Raw genomic sequence first — 16,553 nt, 5'->3', positions numbered from 1 at the left:
TGAATGTCGACATGAACGCCGACTTCCCAACACACATGACCTAACGCGACGTTGACTGATCATTCTCTCTAAAAGCTGTGAAGTTAATTAACCAACAACATCAACGAAAGAAATGAAAAGAAACTGTTTACATAAACACGTAGGTACATATTATATCTAAATAGATGAGTAGAAATGAGTAGTAATTTATAACAGGAATAGTTTTGCTTTTTTTGTTTTTGGTTTTTGACTAATTGTAGTTTTAAAAACACGTAAAAAATATAAATTGTGCTTTATTGTTGTAATGCAACGTTGTGCAATATTGGTAATTACGGAAATACCCTCCGCGAAGCAATAAAAAGAAGTGTAATTGTGATTTAGCGATATTTCGTGACAGATAAAAATATCGAATGTTCTCATTATTACCGGCTTTCTTCAGCGGTTACCAACGTAATCCGGGAACGTATCAGATGATAGGAAATTTCTTCGCGCACGATATTGTTTCGCGAGGTCACGATCGAGGAGCGCTTCCTGATCTGCGACGCCCGGAATTCTCGCCGATTTTAATTGGATATAAATCGATTCGGCACAAATCAACACGAAATAAATCTTTGCGCTATTTTATGGCTAACTGCATTAAAACTGTGTTGAAATGTTCAAATTACAGGACATAAATTCATATTTCATATTTCACACACATTGAGATATGTTATTAATAAAAATTAACAAACAATGCCTCCAGTTATCGTCCAATCTTGATGATTGTACTTTATATGACAACGTAAATCAATTTTTTAAGTTTTTATAGATTTTATGCTCACGGCTATTAACATGTGTATCTGGTGAGACATAATATACATAACCTAACACGTGCGCCTGGGTCCTATGAGCAATATCAATCAAATCATGCGTGTATTTTGAGTGTTGGACGTAATAGGTGCGTGCAAGAATGAGGCATACATCATTCGTAAATGCTACGCATTAGTGTTGTTGAGATTTTCTGCTCGGCGTGGCAGTCACATTAAATCAAGCGCGTAATTAATTCGTGCGCCAAAATTTTTCGACGCGTATCTGGCTCATAACTCAAAATTCCACTCATGTAGAACTGTATTATGTTATTGCTTAATAATTGCAAAAATTAGGTTTGTGGATTATCATAATAATCATCAATCAACAAATTTATTCAGGTTTTATTATTGCTGTGATTAAAAATCATAGAGGTTGCAATAAATTTGTGTATCAAGGTTGTATTATATGTAATTTTGCATACAGGTTTGTGTTTTTTAAATTTTACTTGTTTTAAAATAATTTTTTTGTAACAAAAAGTAGTTTATATCTTTTTCCAGTATTCTATCTATCTGTATACAAAAATTTATTAAAATTGGTTGAGTGGTTTAGTTCTCAAACGGATACAAACAGACAAAAACTCATTTTGTCAATTTCTACTGCTTTAGTGGTTGAAAAAAGTTTGTAACGTTTTAGAATCATAGAGGTCACTATAAATTTCTTCATAATTGTATTATAGGTAAATTTGGGTGGAGGTTTTTTATCTTTGATTTTAAATGTTTTAAATTAATTTTTTTGCAACAAAAAGTTGTTTATATCATTTTCCAATATTCTATCTAACTATAAACTTAAATTCATTAAAATTGGTTGAGTGGTTTAGTCCTGAAACGGAAACAAACAGACAAAAACACAATTTCCCCCGCTCAAACGGACAAAAAATGTTTTATTTCTATTTTTAAAATATTAGAGGTAGCTACAAATTTCTTCATCAAGGTTAAATTATAATTTCCAATGCACAATAAATACTATCCGTTTATGTTTAACAAAAAAACGTTTCTAATTCTGAATTCTAAAAGGAAGGCTTTAGTATTCCATATTTCTGGTGTTTATAACTAATTTAAATAAGTCGAAACCTTGATTCTTGGCACTTGGTCACCGGTGGATATATGACTGTGACGGTGATTGTGTTAATGTAGTGCTTTCGCTTGAGTGATAAATCATTTCGGGCGGTCCATAAATTTCGTTATTGGCATTGTCTTTTCGAATGTTATCATTTGTGCGCGCACGCTCGTGTGAGTTTTCTTTCGAATACATGTCCGTGGCGTGTTATTGCGTATAATCGTCTGATTAACGTGGCGATAATATGGAAATGATGACAAGTGGAATGAGTTATGGCTGATGTAACGCATCGTAATGATGAATTTCGCGTTCAAGTCTAGATTATGTCACAGAATTCTGCAGGTAGGTAGGTATTGGATATTTATTTGCATGTTAGTGATGATTTTGGATTTTTGCTATAAATTATTATTTTATGAGAAGAGATTTATGTAGGCAATAACTGTGAGTGTTATTGAATAATATATATTTTTGATTGTTGTGTGAATATTGGATATTGTTAATTTCCATGTGTGTTCTATAAAATAAAGAAAAATCATGGAAAATGACAAGAGCAGAGTGGCGCAGTGGAAGCGTGCTGGGCCCATAACCCAGAGGTCCGTGGATCGAAACCACGCTCTGCTAACTTCTTCCTATTTGTTTAAATATTTATTTTTTACTTCCACTTTTAAAGCGTAACTTTTTACACAGTGGTACTTTAAACATAGACAGCCAAAAAGAACTAAACTGGTGATTTAAACGTGAGAAAATACTTTAGTCACGATTTTTAGTCACGGGGTAGAGCTTGCGCCTGCTCATTTGCCTTCGGTGTAGCTCAAGAGCATATAAATTGCCATGCGTCGTCAGTCAAACAAAGCAAAATTTTATATATTTTGTACTCGTATATTGTTGATTAATATGGATATTGAATATTGATCGTTTTTTAGTGTGCTCAACAAAATAACGAAAAATCATGCCAAACAACAAGAGCAGAGTGGCGCAGTGGAAGCGTGCTGGGCCCATAACCCAGAGGTCCGTGGATCGAAACCACGCTCTGCTAACTTCTTTTTATTTGTTTGACTATTGGTTTATTATGTTTAGATAATGAAACAAATGTTCAAATTTGACTTTTTAGGCTTTAAATATGAGAATAAACATAGAAAAGTCATGGTTTTATACTTCAGCTTCAGATGGCGCTAGTATACACTTAGGATGCACTAGAAAACAGTTTGAGTGTAATAGTGACGTTGTTTGTTAGTGTCAGTGAGCGCACATAGAGTTAAATAGCAACCTGCGTGTCCGTGTGAGTTCACGTACACAATCTCTATCTACAACTTTGTTATTTTTGCCCCAACGGTACTCAAAAACACTTTTAAGCATTAAGTCGTGTTTACGTTTATAATTTTCATAATTAGTAAATAATTTCCATGCAAAATCGGAACAAATCGTTAGAAATGTATAAATAATTACACCGCAAGTATTCTACAATTCCGTAATCGCGTAAATAATTAATTTAATTAAAAATCTAATTAAAAACTACCAATAAAATCATTCACACTGGTCAAAACCTTGCGTTTACATGCAACTAAGTAAACTTTTGCAATTTAATGCATTTTACTACACCATTAAACTAGAGATTCATACATACATACTCGTACAATATTTGCACTTTAATCTTCTGAAATTATGCATTCAGTGACTGTGAGTGAATCATAAACGCAGATATCAATTTACATTGGCGATTTTTACAAATGCCAAAATGAAAGTGATGCAATAAATTGCGCTTTTTTCTGCAGTAAACTTTAAAAACAATTAAATTTGTTTTATGCTTAGAATTAGCATATTTGACTAAATTTAGATGTTTGCGGATTTATTTACTTTTAACAATTCTGAACTTTCGATGTGGTGGAACGCGCTGACAACCGTGCGATGGCAAATAATTGTGTAAAACTGTACGATAAATCAAAAACAACGTAATAATTAGCATCGAATGCGTATGCGCAATAATTGTCGTAATCACAAGTACTTTTCAATGCGCACATGTAAATAATAAATCATAGAATTTGATTCCCAAAGCCGTATTTCTATTCTGGCATTAAATGCATCTCGATGGGCGCTGAACGAAGAAAGTATTCATTTCAGTTAAAGTGGCAAAACGTGTCATTACGCGAGTTATTATCATCCGATCCGCGAAATATTATTAAATCGTGGAAACAAGATATTCATTACGAAACATTGCATTTGCATTCGCAGCCTCCGAGCGGCGTGTAACGCAAACCTCGCTGGCCACCGCAAGCATTCCGCGGAAAAACACGCGAAACGCACGCTCGCGGTGCGCGAACATAACTATTTTCGCTAATTTGTCTGCATGCAATATAATCGGGGTTAGGCGCGGCCCGTTGCAAATCGCTATGAACTTTAACCTGTTCGAATCCCCTGTGGAACAGGCACGCACGCATGCGAAAACGTGCCGCATCCATCTGCATCCATCCTTTCACCACGCCATGCGGACGACAAGACGATTCGTCACTGTCGAGAGTTTTAGCATCAAAGCGATGATTTTCAGCTGAATCAAAAAGGTGGAGGTGCCAAATTAATAAAATATTAAGTACCAAGTGGGAAAATGGGAGTTTTAGTCATGGGATTGATTAAGAGCAAGTTTTTCCGAGTGTTTAATCAGAAGAGTGTTTAATAAACTTTAGTCACGTGATGCATAAGTTAATTTTTCTACTTCCATTTTATTTCTACGTTGAGTTTTTGTATTTCAACTTTTTATTGTAAATAATGCGCAAGCGCAAGCTTCACCCTGTGACTAAAAGCCGTGACTAAAGTACTTTAGTCACATCCGTATTTAAGGTACCAATTTTTATGTCTCAAAACATACCGATCGAGTGTTGCGAGTGTTTAATAAACAGTCACGTGCTGTTTAAGCTATTTTCCTGTTTCCACTTTATTTTCATGTTGAGTTTTTGTATTTCAACTTTTTATTTTAAATCATGCACAGGCGCAAGCCCATCCCGTGACTAAAAGCCGTGGCTAAAGTACTTTAGTCACGGCCGTGTATAAAGTGCCACTTTTTGTGTCTCAAAACCATGGAAAACTTTCGTTTTAAAGATGGAAGTAGAAAAACAAAATTTTTTAAATTTTTTTCTTGTTATTCTTAGCTTCGTGCAGTTTTGCAATTTTGCAGAGTTTGGCGTTTGATGCTCGTTGATGCTCGCATAAAATTCCAAAACTGACGCGCGCAGCGTGATAGCGAACCGATTGCGATTTAGCGAAAGCGGCGAAGTGCACCATGTTCGCGATTAAATGCCCTGAACAAACATTGCGACATGCGCTGAATTTGCGCGGCGGAACGAAGTTGACGCACGCGAAAAATATTTATTGCTGATAAACATTTTATGCGATGTCATAACCTAAATGATTTCCATTTCCAAGAAATTCGCACACAAAATGGCCGGTATTGTGTGGCTGAATAAAATATCCATACATTACATGTGTAGCAAAGTGTAACCAATAAAAAAACGCATCCGCCATGCGCGATTAAGAAAAGTGCGCGCTGTGCAAACATGAGAACTTATTAATTTGCGCGGTGCGTTTATCAGCGGCAGACAATCGGCGAAACGTTCGCGTATAATTACGATCGATGCAGATTATTTATTGATCGTAAATAATTCTGTCATCCTAAGACTTGATTTATTGTCTTTTGATACAAAACATAAGAACACAAGGTTCAGATTTAAAATTTAAAAAAATAAATTAAAAAAAAACAATTTTATTAATTTTCTTGTTATAGTGTTACAGTTTCTCTGTGTAACGACACAAAATATTTTAATTTCAAGTAATTATGAACTAGAATATTTTTTAAAGACATGACATCGATGGTAACATTTGAAATATTGTTGTAATTATGATCCCAACATCCCTACAAATTGCAATGCAAATTTCTATAACTTAAGCACGATTTTTCAGATAATTTGTTGGGGTGCACGTTGCGTTACTACAAAATCATTTAAACATAACACAAGTGAATACAACTGAGCGACGAGGAATTCATATTTAGACTTCAGGAAATATTTGCCAGCATTTTTACAAGAATAATTGAGTTTATATTCAGTTTACAAGAAAATAAACAGATGTCGCTACGCGTTCAATCCCAAAATTTAATAATTTTTGTTTTTCGATCTAACTACACCTCGTTATAACGTGAAATCAAAAGACTACACTGTATTAATATTTAAAAATAAGTATATCTAAATTGAGTCGTGACGTGACATCGTTGACGAGTCGAAAGCTTCAATAATTGAATCCGAAAATATTCAAGAGGCGATCATGAGTCGCCTGGTCTAGAGATGAGATTAGAAATCAAAACACTGGAGACGGGCGCATACTGAAGCGTCTTGGCGTCAAAGCGAATCAACTAGAATTAAGTTTCACAAGATCCGTATCGATCGCACAAGATATTTTCATCTGCATCACGTGCGCACGCCGACGATCGTTTCAATCAACTCTTCAACGCTGAATCCGATGAATTCAATTCCGCGTCCAAAAATATGTATTAGGAGTGTGGCTCTGATTGAACTACCTCCGCCTACGAATATTATCGCGATTAGGAAATTTTGTGAATCGGAATCATCGCATGTCCAAATAAAAACGAATAATAAAAAATCTTGACCTAATTTAGACTCAAATTCAAAGTGTATTCAATTCAATTTACAAAGCTTCATTTCTCATTTCTCTCTGTGCATTAAAATGCATTGAATTTCACTTGAGTTTGACTTGAGAATAGAGAATAGACAATGGTTAATTTAAATCGTCTTGAAATCATCTTGCTGTGCCTAAAAATAAAGTTCCGGTTTGAGAATAAATATTTCTGTTTAATTTTATTAATAAAACAATTTGTCTATAGCGAAATCAATAATAATTCTCATACAAATTGATTTTATTCAATTGCAGGTAAGGTTTTTGTTTAACATACTAATTATACTCGCGCAAAGCGTAAATTGGAACCACAAAGAAAGCAAATCAATAAATTACGGAATTTAAATCTAATTATACACAGCTTGACGTTGGGAACTGAGATATAACAAGCCAACATGATGGCAGCGCGGTGTGGGTGTAGGAGCATTCTATTGTTTCATGAATAAATATTTATTGTGCGAATGCTGGATGTGGAATGCGTGCGTGTAACTCGTTCAATAATCTTATTTACACTCATTACCCACAAACGTTCAGTGTCTCGCCGATACAGAAATAGAAACACAAATCGAAACACTTTGCGTGACTGCACCTACGAGATTTAAAAGAAGTCTTAGGTAATTCGATGAATTAAGTGCTGCTTTTATTTAATTTATTTTGTTTCACTTCTTGTTATAACTATATTATGACATATTATACTTTGTCCTTCTAATCCGATTGCAAAATGCATTTAATCGAATGAAAATAAAAATTTAATCATAACGCGCACAATTATTTTATTGATGTACATTTTATGAAATAGCAGGCACGCAGCAGGTAGTCGCCAAACACACAACAATCGCAAGCATTATGAGGCAAATTTATGTAAATATTGCAATAATTAATTACGCTCTCGATGGCGCGATCGTGTTTCGACGATTTACAGAACGCACGCTGAACAAACACACGACTTATTCGCATTTATCAATTGCACAAATTGAATATTTTTCCTCTACGATTTGTACAAGTAGATATTTGCTGTATATGATCGAAATCGTATTGCGCTGCGATTTAAATCACAATAAATCGCGATTGTGATTACGAAATGCGCGCTGTGTATACCCTTTTGCTGATCGCTAATTCGAATGCGTGTTTTTGCCAGTACATCGTTTAATTTCACGGTGCACGAGAGTTTAATAAGTAATTAATTAATTAGGCACAACGCAGTGGGTGTGCGCGCAATTTGTATTCGCTAATCAACGATTTCGTTTTACAGCTTGTAAAGTTAACAATCGGTTAAAATCTTTCTGTCATGTTTCGCTAGATGAAACATTTGTAAAACAGAAAATAAAATTTAATATAAAATCAATAAAATTTTATTTTAGTGCACATCTTCCATTGAAATCAATATGAATTTGAATGCTTTGCATACTTTAATAGAATTTCAGCGTAGGACGACGAAGAAAACGGGATGAAACGGTTGCTGCACCTAGTAAGGTGTATACGATGAACCTACAACATGCATTCATTCGATTTTTTGGTGTTAATATTTTGTAGTCTCACATTCTCAAACATACAGCACCTAACAAACAACAAAACACTAAAATTTTAATATTTTTTATTATTTTTTTAAATTTTTAATAAATTTTTATATTTTTTTATTTATTCTGAGATTTATTTAAATTTTTACGTATTTTAATCAGTTTAAAACAATATTTTTATTATTTTGAGGTTATGTTGTGAGCAGTGTGTATATGTGACCCGTTGTACATCTTCTAACCTAGCTTGAAATTGAATAAATCCAAAACGAAAGCAAGATGAATCGGTACAAATTTCACCCATGCCTATTTCATAAATCATATCGCACGGACCCATAGAATTACCAAGAATAATTTATGCAAGGATCGCGCTGCCGCTGCCATTGTGTAGCCGGTCGAATTCGGGAAGAGAAAGACCGCGACGAAGCGATGAGGAATTCCGTTACCGAGCACATCAACAGGTTGATTCGCGCAGAGGCGGTTACAAATTCAAGCTGTGGGTTGTGGGTGTTGGGTTTCTTTCTGTATCACCACGGCGTACATTGTAAATTGCATTTTATTATCGCTGGGATGGGTTTGGTTGCGAAAGAGGATAAATGAAAACAGAAAAATTAAACAACGACGAATTATTTGTTGTTGTTGTTTAGAATGTTGTAGAGTGTAGAGAACATTGACTTCTTTGGTTTGGTTAAGTATGCGTTTCAACAGTGAATAAATTGCACGTTTATTATGTTTTGCAAAGTGTATTCTATATTCGAAGCGCAACTGAAGTCAAAGTATAGTAATTAATGATTCGGGGAGTACAGTAAAATTCCTTGTTGGGAATTTATCATCGTACATCGTGTGTTACGAGAGCTGGAAAGTGGAAAAATTTTGATTTATTTACGTGCAATGCACTTATAATGTGCAATCATTAAATTAATCGTAAATCTTACATTTTCCTTTGTGGATTCATGACTTGTTATATATTTTTTGGTTAAATTGAAGTTACAAGTATTATAATTACATTTATTGTTGTATTATTTTAAATATCTTTGTTTATAATCGTTATTTGAATAAATAGATGTAGAATTTATTATTGATTGAAAATGCAGGTGTAAAGTGCTTTGGCCATTCAATTTCTGCTACTTAGAAGCAATGGAGGTAAATTTATTGCACGAAGGAAGTTGTCAAGCTGGCAGCTTGTCACATTAGTCGCAAATGCAGCGAGAAAATTGATTGTTTATTGAGAGTATTTAGAAAAGTTCAAGCCGTTGCGCGCATCGTTGTGATTTATGATTAAGTATGATTTAATCGTTTCGTTAAATTTGCTTATCATTAGAAAGTTGAAGCTTTAAATGTTTATTTTATGAATAAAAATTAATTCTGCATTAAATATCATCATAAAATTTAAACCCTTTGCAAATATGGGAAAATGTGTAAAATTAACAAAGTTTTTAACGAATATCGTTTGAACCTTCAGTTAAATTACAAAAATTTATTGAAATAATTTATCACTAAAGTTGTACTCTTTAATAATTAGCAATGAAAAAGTTAAATTTTTTATTTTTTTGTAAAGTTTTTAAAATTAATAAAAAATATGGTGGAGGCGCCTAGTACTTAAATTAGTTTTTGTGATATTTATTAAAAATTAGTAAGTGCACTGAGTTTTCAAGAAGCTAATTTGTATAACTTTTGATTTAATCATACTTTTGGTTTAGTCTGTATATGTATTTAAACGCATCGCGTACTTCAGACGCAACTTAAATTCCAATTATCTCCGAAACCAATAAAGATATTTCAAATTCGAAAACGGCATTGAGTTTGGAAGAAAATTTTAATTCCGATAAAACTTTAAAACTTATATTTTCCTCACGGGTTTAATATCAAATTATTAAAGAAAATTTTGTTCATATTTTATGACAAACAAAGTTATCAAATTGTGTATTCGTTTACATACAGAATTTTCTGCACATTACTATTGAGAAATATAAAATTTGATATTTATTAACTTTAATTTTACGTCTGCTACAGCAATCAGAAGATTTTATCTCACATGTTTCAACAGATAGCGCACTAACTAACTAGCGTACCAGCAGAGATTTACAATCTGTAAGACAATATCTAACCATTGTCGAAATATTTATAATGATTTGCGTGAAGAATATACTTAAATTAAGTACATCATAACCAAAGATATCTTGTATCATGCGCATCGCAATTTACAATTAAATATTCGCTCATAATTCATTTTTGCATTTTTGCCTTTAATAAACAAAAAAATAATAATTTTATAAAATAAATATTTACATACATGTTAATAAAACATATTTATATATTATTAAAGTAACTATGTTAGCAAATCTATCTGAATACATTTATTTAATATCTAAAAACAAAACTCTGAGCGAAGAAATGAAAAACCAGTCAACTCAACAAAATCGTTAAAAGTTATAGCATTCCGATAAACCCATAGGCGAACGCAGGTGAAGAAAGAAATGGATAATTTGTAATGCAAATGATATGCCAATATTTCAAAACTGCCATACATTAAATATCGTTTAAACGCCGGCGAGCAATATTTCGCAACGCGCTAGCATCGTAGGTATCAAAACTGACGAGCGGGGCAGGAACGTCGGCCATTAAATGGAGAAATACTAGAATTATATGGGTATTACATATTTATGTATGATACGTTCGTAATACGACTTTACCTGCAAACGCAACTAATGATATCACTTTGTGCGCGCAAAGAAGCCAACTCGACTGAAACTCGATTTGTTTCAATTTCTGATCAACATCCACATCAGAACCTTGCTTGGTAGGTCAGTGTTTCAATCATTCAACGCATTATGAATTTATGAAGTAAATTTGTAACAATTTTAAAAGATTCCCAAGCATAAATCTAAATCATCATCGAAATTTTTGATGTTTTTACTAAATTGCAACTTGCGGTGTGGAAGAAGCAAAGCCTCGGGAAATTAGATAATAATTCACTGACAGCATAATAGCCATGCCGTGTTTTGATTAATTCTGTCAGCGACTGCGCACTTTTTGTGCTTGAATGCCTCTTTCTATTTACGAACGCAATGCGGCAGAACATTGTAATCTTTCATCATAAAATTTATGTTTATTATACACTCGTGTTTCGTTTCTGTTGTCCTTTAGCGCGTTCATTGCTTTCCAATCATCAACAATCAGTGAAGATTTAGGTTAGGTTGGAGGACTATGCGTGCATGACGCATTGCATTCTGTGAAACATAAAAAATTAATTTTTAGTGAAAATAATTCAAAAACAAGTTTACCGTTTGTAATCAACATTTGCAAACGTCCCTGCGGGCTCCTTCACTCCGCCATTTTGTTTTCCATTGCACATCATGCAAGCAAACTTGAAACTAATTTGCATTTACTCATCAAACCAAGCGTTTCTTCATTTTCATTTTTAAATTTTTTAAATTTTGTAATGAAAGTCTTAATTATCGACGTAATTAATTGCCGAGTCGATAATTATAGTCCCTTTAATACACTGAATATTAATCAATTACGTCGATACGCGCTGCGCGCCTGCGAATTAATTAAGAATAATTAACAAAGTGTCGCTTTACGCAAGCGTCAACTCCGCAGCGTCCTGTCGAGTTCATTGTCGACGGATGCATTGAGGTGCAGAGCACGCTTGACGCCCACAACCGGCCGGTTCATTAGGCGCGAATGCAATTGCGCGCAAGACGCTAACAAACGATACCAGCTCGCGGATAAATTAATTAAGGCTTCAACCCGTTGTTAATTATTAAACAGCGCACGCTTGCATGCGCAATTATCAACTCACTGGCTGCGCGAGCATCGAGCGAGTTTGTCTAATCGTTCGCAAACGACTTTAGCGCTTGAAATCGTCGGAAATGCGCTGTTGCAATTAGTATCAATGTGTATACGGTTGATTTATGTTTTAGTTCCATAGGTGGAGTTGTGAAAATTTGTTTTTGTTTGGATTTGTATTTTATACGCATTGAAACGTTGAAATTTTTTGTTTAATTGATTTTAGTTGCGGAAATTTTAATAAAAAGAAGTTTTACTAATTATTTACTTAGTTTTTCGGACATATTATTTGATGAATTTATTAATAAAAGTCTCAATTTTAATTTAATGACATAAAAAGTGTGAATTACGCGCTTTTACGCCATCTACGCTTGAATTAAACAACTAAAACTATAATTTTATATCAAAACTAACTTTGAGCCTAAATTTCACCATTATACAGCTTTATTCTTGCAATAAAAACTAGCCTATGTTATATTTTAATAAATAAACTATAATTTTGCAAAGTTTCATCAAATTACATCCAGTAGTTTTTGCGTAAAAGAGCAACAAACATACAAAAACATTTTTTACACTTAAAAACGTTTAAATTCCAATAAATATTTGTTCTTAAGCTATAATCTCGTAGGGAATGGTAATTGCAGTTTCGTTATTTCCTCCTTGTCAACAAGGTACCAACCTACCGCTTTCTATAATTGTGTAAAAATCGCCAACAAGCAGATTTCTTGTCGAGCGCGTCTGTAAACGCGCTCGCAATGCGCGCAAATTATTGATTAAAATTGATTTACCGATTGTCGCCGGCCCGACGTGTCTCTCGCTGAATGAATGGGAATCGAACAAACGTGCCTCGAATGTTTACGTTTTTTGTCACTGCGATCGCAGTTATGCGAATCGCATAAATCATTCGCGCCGCGCGTTGTTGTGTGTCGCAAAATTATTGCATACGCAGGTGCAAGACGCAAGCGACTCGCAGCTCTAACCAGATGCACATTATTTCCGCATCATTATTCGCACGCCGCGGAAAATTTAAATCTAATTAGAAATGAATTATGGAGAAAATTATTATGCCCGCACCAATAAGTGGAAACTTGTTCAATCCGTTGTTGACTCACCTGTCAGAGTATTATTTCATTTAATGATTGTCAATTACGTTGAAAATCATCGAATTAAAATTAAATAAAACTAAATAAACTAACATTTTACGTTTTTATGCTGCGCCAAGTCATGACTTGGAGTTTGATCACACAATAAGCATCTAATTAAACAATTATTAGCGACCGTGATATCGAAAGCTGGAATTATCACATCTCTCGTGCATGACTCTGAGTAGAGTGCAATACAATTTAGTCGTTGAAGGCGTATAATCGAAACGTTTTGCTGTGTATCATTTCGTGCGACTGGCAAGGATAAGTTCAGACATTGTGCGAATGTTGCGAAACGTCAAACACAACGAATGAGAAAAGGGGTTATTGAAATTCGCCCGAGTCTGTCATTCCTGATATTTGAACTATTGCAACTACGCAATTATAACTTCATCTTCCCGAAGGCTAAGCGTGGCACGCAAATTTGATTCTTTTTGTTTTGTTCTTCAAATCAGTAATAAAACATCCAGTTTAAATTTATTAGTGTACAGATCAAGAAACTACGATACTAGGTATTGGCTTGTTTTGAGAAGTTTGTGTAGGTTTAAATTAATTGTTGACTTTTTTTGGTGCTTTGCCAAAATTATGGTTTGACCTCTTAAAATTTCCAAAATTGACTGAATATTATTATAACAATCAAATTCTGAGAGAAGCCTTGAAAAAAGCAAGTTTTATTAAATGTTTCCGCATTGTATTATTCTATTTTAACCTAAAAACACATTTTCTAACCTAAAAATAATTTAACCTTGATTTATAACCATTTTTCTTTGTAATTTCCAATTTCAAAATTTTTAAAAATTTCGCAAAATTTTTAGAAAAGTAAATTTTCATGACTTTTTTGGATATTTCCGGATTGATTAATCCTATTCTAACCTAGAAACACATTTTCTAACCTATAAACACTCAATAACCTCAATTTACTGCCATTTTTCTCAATTATTCAGAACAAAAATCTTTTTTTCTCATTTATTCTTGTTCTAAAACTTTCTTTAACTAAAAAGCTAATTTAGTTTTGTTTTAACAATCAATGTAATGCATATTGCAATTAAATACTCGACGTTTTGATATCTATAAAATTTGCTATTTGTTGATATCATGAAAAACAAGAGAAACGAATCGAACTTAAACGTTTCATACTGAAATTACATACTCGCTACATGTCTACTCATGTTCAAGCTGCAATTAAAATGCGAACGCAGTCTGTGCTCAGTTCAGTTACATAAAATCAGCTTGTGGGAAAGTTGATTATTATATTGAGCGATACATGTTCATGTTCATGTCGATCTCGTATTGATGTTGATGTGAAATATTTTAAAGGAAAAAATCGTGAGTCAAGCATTAAAATATTATATTCCTTCGGAATAATCAATAAAAACTGCTAAAATCATTTTAATAAGAAAATTTATTAATAAAAAAATATAACAAATACAATAATATATTATTTATTGCTTAAATAAACGGTGTATGTGTGTTTTATAATCTTTCCAGATTTAATGCTGGCACTAATAAGCACTGGATTTTATTTCACTTTTACGAGCTCAATAATTATAACTTAATGACTTCATTCGACGTAAAACACACCAAATTTGGCTTAATTGTTATGCGTCTAATTAAAAACGTGGTCGGAGTGTATTTATTTGTTTCCCGCTAAACGCTTAAGACGCGCGGAATGTGAATAATTACAATAATCGACGATTTCGGATTTCGAGATCGCAGGTTTAACAAGATTTCGACGCCGCTGCGTTCGCATGATGAAATTTATAATGCTAGCGCTAATTTCGCCCGTTTCGCGTTATTGCCGCGGTTGCCCAAGCGCGCTGCAAACGCCAGTTCTAAATAAACATAAGGAAATTACAGTAATTTTACATTAGCGGCTATGATTATCACTCCGCGCACACACATGTGTGTGCCGCGCGCCTTTTTAACGAGAGTAACCACTGAGCACTTACGTGCGCCGCCGCCGAGCGTGCATTACTTTACGTTATAATTTTATGTGCGCACGATTTCCAATTATTTAACGAAAATCCCGACACGTTATCTGCGCGCATGATCGTTCGCGTTATGAGCGAACACATTGCGACCTATGCGGTGAGGATTTTCAATTTTAAGGTTCGGTCGATGCATGTGAAATGTGAAATAATGGCGAAACGAGGAAAAAACACCGCGTGGATGCTGCGGCATGGAGTTACATGTTTATAAAGCGAAAAACGTGCATGGTTAGGAAACAAAGAGAGTTCGAGAATTCGAGGAGGAATTGGGAACAAGACGAGTAAATCACGCATGCGGCAGCAATACCAGTACAAATGTGCTTGGTTTTTGTTTTTGGTAAATTGCATCGTACGTGATGTTGCGAGTTCTAATAAGTTACAAGCTACCAACTAATTAACCTCGGGATTGCATATTTTTACGTCTAAAAACCTCAACAAATTAAATTAAGAAAACTTGTTCCACAGTAAAACTAAAAGTAATTTTTACATTGCAAAATAAGAAATAATTGTTTAAGAAATTGATATTTTGATTAACTACCAGTTTTTATTTTGAATAATCACATATTTCACTTGTTTTTGTTTTGTATTTACATTTTAATCATGTATTTCTATTGTTTTGCTTCAGTTTTAACATTTTTGGAAAAAAAACAGTTTTTTGGCTCGTTTTCCTAAAATGAAGAATGTTTTCCAAAAACTCTTTATGCGTACGATGAGGAATTAATTTCTCTTTAAAATAATATCTTTGCCAATACTGTGCGTTTATTAATTTCAGAGATATTCCACTTTTATTAAAAACAGTTTTTTGCGTTTTCTTCAAAATCTATCGAATAAAACCGCACCAAAAACAGATATTGCATTTAATCATGAATTAATACATCTTTTCACAAAATTTCAACTTTTTATTTTGCTTAGTTTCAAAGATAAACGTCTTCCAATTTCCACTGTCAAAAAAAAACCACCAAAAAACACAAAAATTTAAGTAAAAAACGAAAAAGTAAATTTTTATTTGTTTGATTTTTATATTTATTTTAAATTCTTACAAATAATTACTACTTTCTATAAAATTTCACATTTTCTTCCAACAAGTAATCCGTTAGCACATGTATTTCAAACGAAACGGAGGGCGGATGCCCGGTCATAAATCATCGCAATAACAATAGCCATAAATATAATATGTAAATTTTTGGCGCGGCTAACAATTAAACCGCGAGCGTTCGCGACTCGCGCAATTGAACTCACCTACCTAATATTCCGCACGTCTTCGCCAACAAAAACCAACACAATCTTATAAGTACTTATACTTACCTATACACTTGCATCCACATTCATCCTCACTTTAAGTGTTATAAATTTAATTCACTTCTAGCTCCAAGTATGAATTTCATACGCTGAAAATGACGGAAATTTACTTTCTCGCAAATCTCTAAATATTAAGCACACAATTGCGCAAATTTCGTTTATTACCCGGTGCGCGCGCAATCGAACCGTGCATTATTTATACGAGCCATGCGTGTGTATTCGCATTGGGCCATTTGTGCGCTGCATTTTATTTCGTT

The 16,553-nt window shown here is 33.6% G+C and overlaps 2 non-coding genes across 2 annotated transcripts; both read left to right on the top strand.

Annotated features, from left to right (window-relative positions):
• Positions 1 to 2,433: 2,433 nt before the first annotated feature.
• TRNAM-CAU (transfer RNA methionine (anticodon CAU)) lies at positions 2,434 to 2,505 on the top strand. Its single transcript has one exon. It is a non-coding gene; the product is annotated as a tRNA-Met (tRNA).
• Positions 2,506 to 2,848: 343 nt separating this feature from the next.
• On the top strand, positions 2,849 to 2,920 carry TRNAM-CAU (transfer RNA methionine (anticodon CAU)). The gene has a single exon. It is a non-coding gene; the product is annotated as a tRNA-Met (tRNA).
• Positions 2,921 to 16,553: the final 13,633 nt, after the last annotated feature.

The sequence above is a fragment of the Atheta coriaria genome, unplaced genomic scaffold (assembly GCF_025399875.1).
Source record: "Atheta coriaria isolate IRGN ID8LTWV9N9 unplaced genomic scaffold, Caltech_Dcor_3.1 hic_scaffold_7_pilon, whole genome shotgun sequence".
NCBI classification, from domain to species: Eukaryota; Metazoa; Arthropoda; class Insecta; order Coleoptera; family Staphylinidae; genus Dalotia; species Dalotia coriaria.
This window is presented reverse-complemented; position numbering and strand designations above follow the sequence as displayed.